Genomic DNA, 13,767 nt, shown 5'->3' with positions numbered 1-13,767 from the left:
AACACCAACAATGGTGATACAGAGGAAGGAATACCAAGAGACTGACAATGGTAAGACAGGTCATGACAACACACCTACAGTGGTGGCACACACAAGTGAGAAAAACAGTTACAATGGAATCACATAGGTAGACATGACTCACACGTACATTGGGTTCTTCAACAGACAGTTCCAGGGAACCTTCAACCTTCAAAATAACACACTATCAATTACGTGGTAAAGTGACACATATGACTCCATACCTTATCTGGTTTCCTTTTCAAACCTTAGTTTTAACGACGAGCGAAGCACAGTTTTATGTTCCAGCAAGAAAGAGTGAGAGCCTCCGTTTGTGTCTGTGTACTCACCTAATTGTGGTTGCAGGGGTCGAGTCGTCGCTCCTGGCCTCGCCTCTTCACTGGCCGCTACTGGGTCATTCTCCCCGCACCATGAGCTTTATCATACCTCTGCTTAAAGCTATGAATGGATCTTGCCTTAACTATATCGCTTCCCAAACTATACCACTTCCTGATAACTCTGTGACTGAAGAAATACTTCCTAACATCCCTGTGATTCATCTGTGTCTTCAGCTTCCAACTGTGTCCCCTTGTTGTTGTGTCCCATCTCTGGAACATTCTGTCTCTGTCCACCTTGTCAATTCCTCTCAATATTTTATATGTCGTTATCATGTCCCCCCTATCTCTCCTGTCCTCCAGTGTCGTGTGTGTGTGTGTGTGTGTGTGTGTGTGTGTGTGTGTGTGTGTGTGTGTGTGTGTGTGTGTGTGTACTCACCTAGTTGTACTCATCTAGTTGAGGTTGCAGGGGTCAAGTCCTAGCTCCTGGCCCCCGTCTCTTCACTGGTCGCTTGTGTGTGTGTGTGTGTGTGTGTGTGTGTGTGTGTACTCGCCTAGTTGTACTCACCTAGTTGAGGTTGCGGGGGTCGAGTCCGAGCTCCTGGCCCCGCCTCTTCACTGATCGCTACTAGGTCACTCTCCCTGAGCCGTGAGCTTTATCATACCTCTGCTTAAAGCTATGTATGGATCCTGCCTCCACTACATCGCTTCCCAAACTATTCCACTTACTGACTACTCTGTGGCTGAAGAAATACTTCCTAACATCCCTGTGATTCATCTGTGTCTTCAGCTTCCAACTGTGTCCCCTTGTTACTGTGTCCAATCTCTGGAACATCCTGTCTTTGTCCACCTTGTCAATTCCTCTCAGTATTTTGTATGTCGTTATCATGTCCCCCTATCTCTCCTGTCCTCCAGTGTCGTCAGGTTGATTTCCCTTAACCTCTCCTCGTAGGACATACCTCTTAGCTCTGGGACTAGTCTTGTTGCAAACCTTTGCACTTTCTCTAGTTTCTTCACGTGCTTGGCTAGGTGTGTGTGTGTGTGTGTGTGCTCACCTACTTGTGGTTGTAGGGGTCAGTCCAGATCTCCTGTCCACGTCACTTCGCTGTGCACTACTAGCCCCGCTCTCTCTCCTTCCCTGCTCCCTGTGTTAGTGTGTATGTGGGGGGAGGGCGAACTCGTGTATAAGGGTCTGTAACCCAATACTTGCGGCAGCACAACACCTGCCTCTCCGCAACACCACCACTACAGCAATACTAGTAACACCACCACTACCACAACACAAGTAGCACCACCACTACCCCACCACCAGTAGCACCACAACTACTGCAATACCAATAGCACCAATACTACCACAACACCAGTAGCACCACCACAACACTAGTGCCACCACTATCACATCACTAGCACTACCACAACATCAGTAGCACTACCCCAGCACCAGTAGCACCACCACTACCACAACACCAGTAGCACCACCACAACACTAGTGCCACCACTATCACATCACTAGCACCACCACAACATCAGTAGCACTGTTGTTAGGTAAGACACATATGCAACAGTTAGGTATCTTTATTTCGAAACGTTTCGAAATAAAGATACCTAACTGTTGCATATGTGTCTTACCTAACAACCTGTCGGTATTTTATACCATTTTAATGTTCCATCAATAGCACTACCCCAGCACCAGTAGTACCACCACTACCACAGCACCAGTAGCACCACCACTACCACAGCACCAGTAGCACCACCACAACACCAGTAGTACCACCACTACCACAGCACCAGTAGCACCACCACTACCACAGCACCAGTAGCACCACCACTACCCCAGCACCAGTAGCACCACCACTACCACAGCACCAGTAGCACCACCACTACCACAGCACCAGTAGCAGCACCACCACAACACCAGTAGTACCACCACTACCACCAACACACCTACACATTCAGTTCTCATAGAACCCTACACCATCAGGGTATCAACCATCACACCACTGTAACCCACCCCCGCCACGCTTGCACCATCACTTCACTATCACCACTACACATTCACCATCACTACACACTGACCATTACACCAGAACCTGGGGACGACAACATTACTAAAGGTGAGAACAAGCTGCGTTTACTCGTTCTTAATTGATGGTAATTCACACTGTGCCCAAAGTGCGTTGTCGACTATATAATTTTACGTTCTTTTTGTCCCTATTACCTCGAGTTAGTCGACTTCTCAGGGATGCTGCAACACTGAAGATTATTATAATTATTATAATCATGGGGAAGCGCTAAATCCGCAACACTGAAGAACTGTAGTGTATCTTAAGTGGCACTTAAGTTCCCTCGTTTACTAATTACATGTTAATTTTTACACTATATTCTACCTTGTCCATAATTATTACGGCATTTGCTCTGTCTGTTTCGTAAGGTGAAGTCCAGGATCTTTCCTTAATTAACTCATTGTATAACTATGTATTATGCAAGTGTATTATAGCCAATATTGCAGGTGATGTATTTTGAAACTGTAAAAGAGTCAATATTGCAGATCTATTATACAACTGCAGTAGAGTCAATATTGCAGGTGATCATGCAACGCAGTATAGTCAATATTGCAAGTGATGTATCATGCAATACAGTATAATCAATATTGCAAGTGATGTATCATGCAAAACAGTATAGTTAATATTGCAGGTGATGTATCATGCAACGCAGTATAGTCAATATTGCAAGTGACGTATAATGCAACGCAGTATAGTCAATATTGCAAGTGATGTACCATTCAACACAGTATAATCAATATTGCAAGTGATGTATCATGCAAAACAGTATAGTTAATATTGCAGGTGATGTATCATGCAATTGCAGTATAGTCAATATTGCAGGTTATGTATTATACAACTGCATTATAGCCAATATTGTGGGTGATGAATCATGCAATTTGCAGTCTAGTCAATATTGCAGGCAATGTATCATGCAACACAGTATAGTCAATATTGCAGGTGATTCATCATGCAATTGCAGTATAGTCTATATTGCAGATGTATCATTCAACTGCAGCATAGTCAATATTGCAGGTGATGTATCATGCAACGCAGTATAGTCAGTATTGCAGGGGATGTATCATGCAACGCAGTATAATCAATATTGCAGGTGATGTATCATGCAACACATTATAGTCAATATTGCAGGTGATGTATCATGCAACAGTATAGTCAATATTGCCAGGTGATGTATGATGCAATTGCACTATAGTCAATATTGCAGGTGATGCATCATGCAACGCAGTATATTCAATATTGCAGGTGATGTATCATGCAATTGCAGTATACTCAACATTGCAGGTGATGCATTTGCAACACAGTGTAGTCAATATTGTAGGTGATGTTTCATGCAATTGCAGTAGTCAATATTGCAGGTGAAGTATCATGTAACAGTATAGTCAATATTGCAGGTGATGTGTCATGCAATTGCAGTATAGTCAATGTTGCAGGTGATGAAACAAGTAACAGAGTATAGTCAATATTGCATGTGATGTATCATGCAACACAGTATAATCAATATTGCAAGTGACGTATCATGAAACACAGTATAGTCAATATTGCAAATGATGTATCACGCAACACAGTAAAGTCAATATTGCAAATGATGTATCACGCAACACAGTATAGTCAATATTGCAAGTGATGTATCAAGCAACACAGTATAGTCAATATTGCAAGTGATGTAGCATGCGACACAGTATAGTCACTATTGCAAGTGATGTAGCATGCAACACAGTATAGTCAATATTGCAAGTGATGTATCACGCAACACAGTATAGTCAATATTGCAAGTGATGTATCAAGCAACACAGTATAGTCAATATTGCAAGTGATGTAGCATGCGACACAGTATAGTCACTATTGCAAGTGATGTAGCATGCAACACAGTAAAGTCAATATTGCAAATGATGTATCACGCAACACAGTATAGTCAATATTGCAAGTGATGTATCAAGCAACACAGTATAGTCAATATTGCAAGTGATGTAGCATGCAACACAGTATAGTCAATATTGCAAGTGATGTATCATGCAACACAATATAGTCAATATTGCAAGTGATGTATCAAGCAACACAGTATAGTCAATATTGCAAGTGATGTAGCATGCGACACAGTAAAGTCAATATTGCAAGTGATGTAGCATGCAACACAGTATAGTCAATATTGCAAGTGATGTATCATGCAACACAGTATAGTCACTATTGCAAGTGATGTAGCATGCGACACAGTATAGTCACTATTGCAAGTGATGTAGCATGCGACACAGTAAAGTCAATATTGCAAGTGATGTAGCATGCAACACAGTATAGTCAATATTGCAAGTGATGTAACATGCGACACAGTAAAGTCAATATTGCAAGTGATGTAGCATGCAACACAGTATAGTCAATATTGCAAGTGATGTAGCATGCGACACAGTATAGTCAATATTGCAAGTGATGTAGCATGCGACACAGTAAAGTCAATATTGCAAGTGATGTAGCATGCAACACAGTATAGTCAATATTGCAAGTGATGTAGCATGCGACACAGTATAGTCAATATTGCAAGTGATGTATCAAGCAACACAGTATAGTCAATATTGCAAGTGATGTATCAAGCAACACAGTATAGTCAATATTGCAAGTGATGTATCATGCAACACAATATAGTCAATATTGCAAGTGATGTAGCATGCAACACAGTATAGTCAATATTGCAAGTGATGTAGCATGCAACACAGTATACTCAATATTGCAAGTGATGTATCATGCAACACAATATAGTCAATATTGCAAGTGATGTAGCATGCAACACAGTATAGTCAATATTGCAAGTGATGTAGCATGCAACACAGTATAGTCAATATTGCAAGTGATGTAGCATGCAACACAGTAAAGTCAATATTGCAAGTGATGTAGCATGCAACACAGTATAGTCAATATTGCAAGTGATGTAGCATGCAACACAGTATAGTCAATATTGCAAGTGATGTAGCATGCAACACAGTAAAGTCAATATTGCAAGTGATGTAGCATGCAACACAGTATACTCAATATTGCAAGTGATATGTCAGGGTAAATCACCTGCAACACGGAGAGGAGACTCGAGTTTCTTTCATTAACATTTCAACTTAAACAGTCATCCCCTTGAACAATAAATTCTCCAGTGTTTATCTTTCTCTTGTTTTGTGTGTTTGTTTTATCTTTCCCTTGTTTTATTGTGTTTGCTTTATCTTTCTCTTGTTTTGTGCGTTTGTTTTATCTCTCCCTTGTTTTACTGTGTGTTTTACCTTTCTCTTGTGTGTTTGTTTTATCTTTCCCTTGATGTGTGTGTTTTATCTTTCCCTTGTTTTATTGTGTGTTTGTTTTATCTTTCCCTTGTGTGTTTGTTTTATCTTTCCCTTGTTTTATTGTGTTTGTTTTATCTTTCCCTTGTTTTATTGTGTGTTTGTTTTATCTTTCCCTTGTGTGTTTGTTTTATCTTTCCCTTGTTTTATTGTGTTTGTTTTATCTTTCCCTTGTTTTATTGTGTTTGTTTTTATCTTTCCATTTTGTGTTTGTTTTATCTTTCCCGTTTATTGTGTGGTTTATCTTTCCCTTGTTTTGTTTGTTTTATCTTTCCCTTTGGTGTGTTTTGTCTTTCCCTTGTTTTGTGTGTTTGTTTTATCTTTCCCTTGTTTTGTGTGTTTGTTTTATCTTGTCATTGTTTTATTGTGTTTTTATCTTTCCAATTTTTTTTTTTTTTTTTTTTTTTACACAGGGTTTGACAAGGTTAAGGATCCCTAGCTTTATTGACAAGCTATTTACAGGTTAAGGATTCCTAACTTTATTGGCAAGCTAAGAGCTGTTACTTACATCAGCTCATTTGAAAGCATTTTTATTGTTATGAGACATACAAGTAGGGAACAGGATGAAGTTGGAGCCATCTGTGGGCCAGCATTTTCATTTGATCAACCGACTTTATCTCGTTGACATCATTATGCTGTACGAATGTGTTCCATACTCGAGTCATCCTGGGTATATAGGATCTCAGATGGAGTGAAGTTCTGGAGAAGGGTACAGCCAGAGTGAAGTTGCTGCTTTCTGCCCGTCTTGTGGCATAAAAGCTTGTTTCACGCTGTCCTCGAAGTGGATCCAAGTGTGGTACTTTGACAATATTGGCCTTGTATATAACAGTAAGGCCACCCACATCCCTGTGTTGAAGGCTCTGCTGAAATGACAGATCTATCCAGGATGGGTCCAGGCGAGAGATGAGATTTCTTGCTCTGTTCTCTACTCTGTCAAGCAGTCGCAGATGAGAGGGGGGACAGGCAAACTAAGAAAGTGGAGCATACTCAAGGTGTGAGCGTACTTGTGCCTCGTACAGAATCTTGCAACTCCTACTGTCAAGTAGATGCGAGATACGGCGAAGTGCTGTAAGCTTCCTGGCTGCCTTGTTTGCAAGATCTAAAACATGGTTCTTCATGGTTAGTTTGGAGTCAAATTTCACCCCAAGGATATCAACTTCTTCTCCAGGTGCCAACACCCTCCCATTAATCCTTCTACTGCACCAGCATTACCATCATGGTGCCTAGAGACGATCATCATTTGCGTTTTCTCAGGTGCAAATGTTACTTGCCATCTATTTCCCCAAGCTGATATAGCTCTCAGCTGCAGCTGGCATTTCTTCTCTTGGATAAGTGAATGTCAGTGTGCAGTCGTCTGCATATGCATGTGATTCTGGGATGAGATGAAGAAGGTCGTTGAAGTAGACATTCCATAACAATGGTCCCAGCACGCTTCCTTGTGGAACACTTGCCCCAATAGGATGTCTTGCTGATTCCGTTCCATTGAGAACTACACTTAGAGATCTACCCTGAAGGTAATCACTGAGGAGACATAGCGTAGAGCCTGCAATTCCCAGTGCTTGAAGTTTTGCTAAGAGGCCCTGGTGCCACACCCGGCCGAAAGCACCAGCAATGTCCAGTGCTACCACACAGCTGACTTTGGATTCATCCAGTGACTGGTGCCACTTAGTGGAGAGGTTTAACAACAGATCAGCAGCAGAGTAACCTTTCCTGAAGCCATATTGACGATCACAAAGTAGTGAGTGATAGTCAAAAAACTCTGTCATTTGTCTTGAGATTATTGTCTCAAGGATCTTACCAGTGATTGACAGGAGTGACACTGGTCTGTAGTTGCTGATTTCTGCTCTGCTCTTCTTTTTGTGAACAGGAACTACATTTGCCTCTTTCCATAGAGAGGGTCATTTACACTGTACTAGGCAGTGCTGAAAGATGCGAGTTAGAGGTGCTGCTAGCTGGTCTGCACATCTTCTCAACAATCTTGGGCTCAACTTGTCTGGGCCCACAGCCTTTTGTTTTGTGTTTGTTTTATCTTTCCCTTGTTTTATTGTGAGTTTTTAATTTCTCTTGTTTTATTATGTGTTTGTTTTATCTTTCCCTTGTTTTGTGTGTTTGTTTTATCTTTCCCTTGTTTTATTGTGTTTGTTTTATCTTTCCCTTGTTTTATTGTGTTTTTGTTTTATTTTTCCATTGTTTTATTGTATGTTTGTTTTATCTTTCCCTTTATTTAAGGAGACATTTTGGCTCTCAGTATCGGTGTCTTTAAAAAAAAATTATTGGCAAAGCATCGAAATGCTAAAAAAAAAAATATGTTAATATAGGATTATAGTATAACTAATATATTTTTACTTTCGACGATTTTTTGAAAGTTTCAATAGTTTTTTTGAAAGGCCGAAAATGAGAAAATCAGGAGCCTATTGTCCACAAAAACTAAAATAAATCCAAATACAATATTCCAACATGATATGCGACGTTCATGTATATTTAAACTTAATTGTTCAATACAACAGTAATAAACAAATAATACAAACTTTTTTCCTATATAACTGAACACGTTAAAATAAATACGAAGGTACAAAAATACAGCAAATGATATTTTTACATCGTTAAAAAACTCGTATAAAAATAGCAAGTGTTATTAGATCAGAAGTACATAAAAAAAAAGAATTATTTCAGAGCATATATAATTTTACTGTTCAGTGAACCTTGTTATGGAAGTCAAAGAATTAATTCTTCTCCACTTTCAGTCAGATATTTACCTTGTAGAGTTAACAAGCAGTAATTAACTTGTCTGAGATGTGTATCTACTTGTAGAACTTACGGGACTTGTTTCTATTTATTGCCCATTGATGGAAGGTTATACTTCACACTACCATCAGTTCGGATAGCACTTTAGTACAGCACATGACTAGGTATGTCAAATATCACATGACTAGGCATGTCAAATATCACATGACTAGGTATGTCAAATATTATATGACTAGGCATGTCAAATATCACATGACTAGGCATGTCAAATATCATATGACTAGACATGTCAAATATCACATGACTAGGCATGTCAAATATCATATGACTAGGCATGTCAAATATCATATGACTTGGCATGTCAAATATCACATGACTAGGCATGTCAAATATCACATGACTAGGCATGTCAAATATCATATGACTTGGCATGTCAAATATCACATGACTAGGCATGTCAAATATCATATGACTTGGCATGTCAAATATCACATGACTAGGCATGTCAAATATCACATGACTAGGCATGTCAAATATCACATGACTAGGCATGTCAAATATCATATGACTAGGCATGTCAAATATCACATGACTAGGCATGTCAAATATCATATGACTTGGCATGTCAAATATCACATGACTAGGCATGTCAAATATCACATGACTAGGCATGTCAAATATCACATGACTAGGTATGTCAAATATTACATGACTAGGCATGTCAAATATCACATGACTAGGCATGTCAAATATCACATGACTAGGCATGTCAAATATCACATGGCTAGGCATGTCAAATATCACATGGCTAGGCATGTCAAATATCACATGACTAGGCATATCAAATATCACATGACTAGGCATGTCAAATATCACATGGCCAGGCATGTCAAATATCACATGACTAGGTATGTCAAATATCACATGGCTAGGCATGTCAAATATCACATGACTAGGTATGTCAAATATCACATGGCTAGGCATGTCAAATATCACATGACTAGGTATGTCAAATATCACATGGCTAGGCATGTCAAATATCACATGACTAGGTATGTCAAATATCACATGGCTAGGCATGTCAAATATCACATGACAAGGCATGTCAAATATAACATGACTAGGCATGTCAAATATCACATGGCTAGGCATGTCAAATATCACATGACTAGGTATGTCGAATATCACATGGCTAGGCATGTCAAATATCACATGAATAGGCATGTCAAATATCACATGACTAGGCATATCAAATATCACATGACTAGGCATGTCAAATATCACATGACTAGGCATGTCAAATATCACATGACTAGGCATGTCAAATATCACATGACTAGGCATGTCAAATATCACATGACTAGGCATGTCAAATATCACATGACTAGGCATGTCAAATATCACATGGCTAGGCATGTCAAATATCACATGACTAGGCATATCAAATATCACATGACTAGGCATGTCAAATATCACATGACTAGGCATGTCAAATATCACATGACTAGGCATGTCAAATATCACATGACTAGGCATGTCAAATATCACTTGCAATTTTTGTCTATTTAACAAGCAATAAATGGTTTAATTGGGTTGTTCATTCTACTGCAGAATTTACAGGACATGTTTGTATTAAGTGACTAATAAGATAAGGCTGTGTTATACCTCACACTGTCAGGTGTGACAGCACTTAGGTACAGCATAGGACTAGGCATGTCAAATGTACCAATATCATTTAACACAGGTAAGTAATACAGTGGACCCCCGGTTTACGATCAGCTCCCAATGCGACCAATTATGTAAGTGTATTTATGTAAGTGCGTTTGTATGTGTATGTTGGGGGTCTAAAATGGACTAATCTAATTCACAATATTCCTTATGGGCACAAATTCGGTCAGTACTGGCACATGAACATACTTCTGGAATGAAATATCGCTCCTTCCTAGTCCTTGTTGTGGAGATATTGCTGTGTAAGATGCATCTAATCTGAAGTCATCGAGGGTCACGTGTCTCTTCTGGGCAGCAAAATAAAGGTAGAACAATAGCCAGCCGTTAACAATAGCATGATCAACATCTCGTACAAACAGGAGTATGCACCACCATTTAGATTTCATTAGAGTTTTTTTAGTTCACTAACATATCTCTTTTATCAATGCTTCCTATTTGAGTATCATGTTTCTTGATGGTTATGTGACAATCAACGTTCTGGTTTATTTTCCTTTCTGTATTTTTTTATCCTTGTCACAGGATAAATCTCTACTTCATTCGTCATCAAAGTAGCAACCTTGTTGTCCTTCCATCTCAAACCAAAAATGCCGTCACTGGATTTGTAATTTATAGCGCCCCTTATCACTGTCTTATTTTTCATTTCCTTGTTACTTGAGAGTTCAGGTTTTGCTATCTTGTTTTCCCAGGCTGTACCTATATATCTACAATTGTAGTTTCTTTCCTGGAACTTCATATCAGTAAGACTGGTGAGGAAACTGTCTGCATTGATTGTTGTCGTATGGTCGTGGTCCATTGTCTTGACAAGAACAACAGTAACCTCTGAGCTGGTGGGAGACTTATTTCTCCTCCTCTGTTAGTCGAACAGGATAATCATCAAAGGTAGAAGAGCACTGATACAGCAGTATATTGTGCATCATACTGTCATTACTGGCATGGTAAGAGCTTGAAACTCCGTTTATTTCTCTCTTACTCATCCAAAAATCAACACGTATCTTAGTCATCCTATGATCAACATGCCTTACTCATTTTATGATCAGCATGCCTTACTCATTCTATGATCAACATGCCCTACTCATCCTATGATCAACAAGTGTTTTACTCATCCAAAGCTCAACATGCGTCTTACTCAACCAATAATCAACAAATGTTTCAATCAACCAATAATCAACATGTGTCTTACTCAACCAATAATCAACACATGTCTTACTCAACCAACAATCAACATATGTCTTACTAAACCAATAATCAACATATGTCTTACTCAACCAACAATCAACATATGTCTTACTCAGCCAATAATCAACATATGTCTTACTCAACCAATAATCAACATATGTCTTACTCAACCAATAATCAACATATGTCTTACTCAACCAACAATCAACATATGTCTTACTCAACCAATAATCAACATATGTCTTACTCAACCAATAATCAACATATGTCTTACTCAACCAATAATCAACATATGTCTTACTCAACCAATAATCAACATATGTCTTACTCAACCAACAATCAACATATGTCTTACTCAACCAATAATCAACATATGTCTTACTCAACCAATAATCAACATATGTCTTACTCAACCAACAATCAACATATGTCTTACTCAACTAACAATCAACATATGTCTTACTCAACTAACAATCAACATATGTCTTACTCAACCAATAATCAACATATGCCTTACTCATCCAAAGATCAATATATAACTAAGCAAGTTTACATGACTCGGAACATTGTTCTGTTGTCTAATTCATGTTAAGCGCTAAACCCATGTAGGCTAATCAGTGCAAGACGTGATGGAGGCTTGATCCTCCGTCTGCTGAATACCAAAATAGACGATCAGATCATGTGGTATAAGGAGATCCTTCGCTTCTCTAAGGAGGAGGAATGTCAGTGTGAGGACAGGAAGACACACAAGACTGGTCTCCAGCAGTGACTTTATGGCAAGTGTCAGTGTGTGGACAGGAAGACACACAAGACTGGTCTCCAGCAGTGACTTTATGGCAAGTGTCAGTGTGAGGACAGGAAGACACACAAGACTGGTCTCCAGCAGTGACTTTATGGCAAGTGTCAGTGTGAGGACAGGAAGACACACAGGACTGGTCTCCAGCAGTGACTTTATGGCAAGTGTCAGTGTGTGGACAGGAAGACACACAAGATTGGTCTCCAGCAGTGACTACTTTATCGCAAGAACTACTGCAACTGATGATCATCAATAACAACAGGAATAACAACGATAGCACCAGCAACAACAGCAACGACAGCAGCAGCAACAACAACGACAGAAGCAGCAATAACAACGGCAGCAGCAGCAATGACAGTAGCAGCAACAACAACAACAGTAGCAACAGCAACAAAAACGACAGCAGTAGCAGCAACGACAACAGCAACGGCAAAGACAGCAGCAGCATCAATAACAGCGACAACAACGACAGCAACAATGACAACAGAGACAACGACAGCACTAACAAAACAACAATAACAAGGGAAACGACAGCAATAGCAACAAAAACAGCAAAACAACAGCAACAAAGACAACGATAGCAACAATAAAAAATGACAACGACAAATACATCTACAATAACGACAACAGAGTCGTACATACAGTCAGTGACTGCTGAACCTGGACTCACCTTCACGTGAACGCCCAGCCATTCACTGACAACCAGGCCGCCGTTCACATACAAGCAGCCGTTCATCTTCGTATAATCAGCACCTCACCTTCAGTCACCTTCACTCAAGTTGTCTTCTGTGCTCAGTTAACGTTAAAAATCATAAGACTGAAATTAGCGAGAAATTACAAGAGAGGAGAACCCTGATTGTTTCCAGGTTTGTTGAAGCTAAATTACTGGTGAGTATAAAAGATGAGTAGTGGTGGTAGTAATAGTAGTAGTAGTAATAGTGGTGGTAGTAATAGTAGTGGTAGTAATAGTGGTGGTAATAATGGTGGTAGTAATAGTGGTGGTAGTAATAGTGGTAGTAATAGTAGTGGTAGTAATGGTGGTAGTAATAGTGGTGGTAGTAATAGTAGTGGTAGTAATAGTAGTGGTAGTAATAGTGGTGGTAGTAATAGTGGTGGTGGTAATAGTGGTGGTAGTAATAGTAGTGGTGGTAATAGTGGTTGTAGTAATAGTAGTGGTAGTAATAGTGGTGGTAATAGTAGTGGTAGTAATAGTGGTGGTAGTAATAGTGGTGGTAGTAATAGTGGTGGTAATAGTGGTGGTAGTAATAGTAGTTGTAGTAATAGTGGTGGTAGTAATAGTGGTGGTAGTAATAGTAGTGGTAGTAATAGTGGTGGTAATAGTAGTGGTAGTAATAGTAGTGGTGGTAGTAATAGTAGTAGTAATAATAGTGGTAGTAATAGTAGTAGTAATAATAGTGGTAGTAACAGTAGTAGTGGTGGTAGTAATAGTAGTAGTAATAGTATGGTAGTAATAGTAGTAGTAGTAATAGTAGTGGTAGTAATAGTAGTAATGGTGGTAGTAGTAATAGTAGTAGTAGTAACAGTAGTAGAAGTAACAGTAGTAGAAGTAACAGTAGAAGTAGTAATAATAGTGGTAGTAATAGTAGTAGTAATAG

This window comes from Cherax quadricarinatus, chromosome 66, assembly GCF_038502225.1.
Source record: "Cherax quadricarinatus isolate ZL_2023a chromosome 66, ASM3850222v1, whole genome shotgun sequence".
In the NCBI taxonomy this organism is placed as follows: domain Eukaryota; kingdom Metazoa; phylum Arthropoda; class Malacostraca; order Decapoda; family Parastacidae; genus Cherax; species Cherax quadricarinatus.
This window is presented reverse-complemented; position numbering follows the sequence as displayed.